This window comes from Plutella xylostella, chromosome 14 (genome assembly GCF_932276165.1).
Source record: "Plutella xylostella chromosome 14, ilPluXylo3.1, whole genome shotgun sequence".
In the NCBI taxonomy this organism is placed as follows: domain Eukaryota; kingdom Metazoa; phylum Arthropoda; class Insecta; order Lepidoptera; family Plutellidae; genus Plutella; species Plutella xylostella.
The window spans coordinates 2699816-2704327 of record NC_063994.1 but is presented as its reverse complement, the minus strand read 5'-3'; the positions used below and the strand labels follow the sequence as shown (position 1 = coordinate 2704327).

Here is a 4512-nt window from a genome sequence, read left to right as displayed (position 1 = left end):
TTTTCTATACAGTATTTTCTATGATATTTTTGTATACAAGTTTTTTAGGTTATATTTTATTTTTACAATTAAAGGTGGAGGAATGATGTGTTTATGGTCATCCTCTATGTAGTCTATGGTCACCTCTTGTCACATCACATTACTAATAAAATGGCGGCAAACAAGCAAATACATATTTCTATTATTTATTATTATCTTAGCTAACCCGCAAATACTTCAGGTTGACTTTCGGATAATGCATTATGGGGTTCAATCGACTGGAAATGCCTTCGTCTATAACCCATTTGAAGGAATACATTGACTTACCAATCACCCTGTATAATAAATGTCCCAGAGCATGCCCCGGCCTACATAGCTGAAAAATTTTGGGGTATATTATATTTATTTTAAAATAGTAATATATTATGAATTCAATTATGCTTGACTTTAATGCTTAGTAAAAATATTATTTCATGATAAGTATTTTTTTATCATCAGAAATATCAATGTCACACTTTTTTGTCATTTGAAAATGACCCATTTGTTGGTTGGCACGTAAACAAAGTTTATGTCACTTGTCAGTTTTCAGTGTCATTAATGTTTTTTTTTCGAGACTAAGGCAAAGGACTAAAATCGAAATTGAGCCTAAAATGCCTACGTCACTTCCGGTTTTAAAATAATAAAGTTTAAAGTTAAATATAACATGGAAAAATAAATGTACATGAAAAATAAAAAAATACAGGTCCTCTAATTTTTAACAAACTTTCCGAATAGCTAATAAAAATATAGGGTAAAAAATGAAATGTTGTCCATTGAAATAAAATAATAACACAATTATTGATTGTGTGTTATACTTATTTATCAATTCATTATGACTGACAAGATATTTATCAACTATCTACCTACACACAAAATCAACACATCCGCAGTGAATTAACTATGATCAACACATAACTGTCAGCGGTCAACATTTATTATTTTCAACATTTATTCGCCATTTCTAACTAAATAATGCGGCAAATTAAAAAGCCCTAATGTCAGTACTTGTAGTTTGAAGTGAAATGAAGTTGTCATTTAGTCGGTTAACCAAATCACAGAATATTTTCATAAAAATTTTTCAACCTCTAGTCTAGTGTATCGATAAATCTCATACCTATTATTCGTTTAGTGATCATGACCGAGATAGCCGATGCCAAAAAATGGTTAGAAACCCATCATAGATTTATACGGTTAGTAATCGCGAATCTTTGACACCCGAGTTACATAATGGCCCGGCTGTTACCTATTATTCGTTTAGTGATCATGACCGAGTTAGCCGATACCAAAAGACGGTTAGAAATCCATCATAGATTTATACGGCAAGTATTCGAGAATAGTTGACACCCGAGTTAGATAATGTGGGTGCAGGCATAGGCACGTTGAAATGAAATCTCATCATAAAAATTGCCATGCGTAAAAAATCAATATCTACCATTAATTTTATCGCATTTTATGATTATAAAAGCAGTTCTTTACGAATCATTGGGTTTTATTTTTATTGATAAATAGGTACGAGAATTTTATCGATATTATAATAAATAAATGAAAATTTCAATAAACCAATTTATTCCAACAACTTATTTTGTGGGATTTAAAATCGATATTAATCTTATCAAGTATCGAGGAACAACTTTTTTATTCAACGTTGAAGAAAAAAACCATGTATGTGTGTAAGTCTTGTCACTTTTGACAGTTACTATTTTCTTTTTTCTGTTGAAAACTTTAGCCGAAATTGTCTGAACTGTTTGAACTGAAAAAGTCTCAAGAAGTTTCTTTTAAGTATCCAAAGTAAGAAAAATGTTGAGGATAAGTTGGGTCCATAAAGTGACGAACGAAGAAGTTCTGCGACGCGTCGGAAGATCCCGAGAACTCACCTTGACCATAAAACTGAAGAAGACAAGCTATCTTGGACATGTGCTCAGACACGATCGATACAGACTTCTTCAGGTCATTGTGATGGGCAAGGTAGAGGGGAAAAGACGTGTGGGCAGAAGGAGAAAGTCGTGGCTCCGTAACGTAAGAGAATGGACGGGAGTGGCCAGCGTAGAACAGCTGATGCGCTTGGCGAAGAATAGAGAGGAGTATGCAGAGCTGACTGCCAACCTCCTGGATAGATATAAGCCTTAGTATAGATAACAAAAAACTTTATTCATTTTTGCCTTATTCAGATTCTACTGAGAATGAAGAGAGCTGCAGCCCTACTCCCACTCCAGTCAAAAAAAGGGCGCCATGAGTATTAAAAATACAAATTATACATACCCTCTATGAGGGGCCTATGTCCAGCAGTGGATGAATATTGACTGATGATGATGATACATACCCCTATATTCATAGAAATTAAAAAGTACATTATAGAATACCTATATAGTTACATCCATTAAACATCTTTCAAAATTTCAGGAACTCCCAGCGCAGAGGCTGAAGCCAAAGGAGACATGATGGTTTTGCAGCGCGAGCAGATACAATGCGATAGCAAGAAGGCGGACACCATGGAAATGGTAGCTGCAGCAAGAAATACACAAACTGCTGTAAATTAGGCCCACAATGCCAGATGAATGGCATTCATAGAAGCAGGACTTGAGTTGTGGAAAAATGTAGATAGTATTCCTAATCGTAATTCATTAATGAATCCTACTTAATATAACAAAAACATGTCTTTAAATGCATCAACATGGTACCTAAGTTATATACTTTTTTCTAGGCTCTTGAGAAAAAGGAGGAATAGTTCTAATTATGTAATAACTTGATTGTTACTGAATGATTATGAGAATACTCAAAGACTTATATGGGAAATAAGGCTTTTATCATTAATATTATTAGTTTTATTAAAGCTTTGTTGTTTTCCAAGATGATTTAGTCAGCAGTGGATATCTGACTTTAGAGAACATATACTTAGGTAATTTGGTTATTCTAGGAAAGAGACTTAAATAAACAAACTGTGATTAATTTGTTGTTTAAATAAATATAAAGTGAATGTGTATAAAATGTGTTTAATTTAACAACTTACAATTTGAGGGATGTTGAAGGAATGTGCAAGTATATGTTTGCTTTCGATTCATCATGCAATACACCCTTATATCTCTGACTACACTTAGGGTGGGTTGCACGTCAACTCAAATCCCTTGAAGATTGGTCTCTCTCGTCGAGAAGTAAATATCTCTAAATACACCATTTACGATACCAGTAACGCCATCTGTTGGTCACTAGCGTGCAACAACACTCATCGCAATAAAATAAAAATAATTTAATATGCTGATGTAGTTTCTAATGTGGATTTGAACAATATAAAAACATTTTGTCTCGGTAACTTTTATTTACATACACTGATAAATAAAATTATTTTAACTAGCTACTGGATCAAAGTAAGTTGTCATTCGGTATAGTTGATTTATGATGTTTATTGATACACTTAGTACCTAGTTCATAGCATCATGATGCGTCATCAATTCATAATCAAATACGTAGGTTAGGCCTAATGCTAATTATCATTGCGTCTGCGTCATTTTACACACAATATGTATTAAAGAGTACAAGATAGTTAATTAAAATGTATATAGATGGCGCTTTTATGAGATGTGTCACCTATAAGTTATACTTAATATATAATTATGTTTGTACACACCCAGCTTGCTGATTTTTATTCTTATCAAGGTTTAACTTTATTTACAAAACATAATATTTTCCTATCTGCACCCATTAGCAAAATTAAATTTAATGTTGAGCAGTTTAACATGTCGAACATCCATCAAAAACATTAAACGTTAAATCCCAAAACACTGCACACTATCAAAATAAAATAAAAGAAGAAAAACGCTTTACACTATCAAAATAAATAAAATACAAAAAGAAAAACGCTTCACACTAATAACATAAAACAAAAGAAAGATCCGCGGTGTGTCGCGAACCAACGACTGTTAAGGACAAACGTATGGATCTCTTAACCAACTAGACCACGGTACTGATAATTGATTCAGTGAAAAACTCCTTGACATTCTTTCCTAGCCTGACTATTTTTCAGTTACTTACAATTTAATTCATTATTTTGAAGTCCCTTGACCATGTACGTATGTAAAGTAGTTATTGCTACGATCTATATACCATCGTCTATCCATTACATACACTCGGTGAGTGGTAGATTTAGTTCTTATCAAGTTTTAACTTGATTAACATAAAATTTTCCTATATGGGCGACTATTTTTTCATAATTATTAAGAAAAATACCAATTCTACACGATACGCTTAGCACTACATGATAGAGGACACTGCAATGAACTTATGGGCATACAAAACATTTAACAGCGTGCTCCCGGAGATTAATTACATTACAATTACTTCGGCGTTATTAAAATCGCTGCCAGCCAGCAGCGATTTTGGATGACATGACGTCATCGTCACACACCCGCGCCTTAAGACACGCAGCTAGCAGTTTAGCAAAACTGGTAACTGCTGCTAGCTGCACTTTATAAGGCGCACGCCACGCCGTAAAGTAATTGT

At 33.5% G+C, this 4512-nt stretch overlaps 1 long non-coding RNA gene across 1 annotated transcript; it reads left to right on the top strand.

Moving 5' to 3' along the window:
- The first annotated feature begins 225 nt into the window (after window positions 1-225).
- LOC119691441 lies at window positions 226-2998 on the top strand. Its single transcript, XR_007266999.1, has 2 exons — window positions 226-2099; window positions 2419-2998. It is a non-coding gene; the product is annotated as an uncharacterized LOC119691441 (long non-coding RNA).
- The last annotated feature ends 1514 nt before the right edge of the window (window positions 2999-4512 follow it).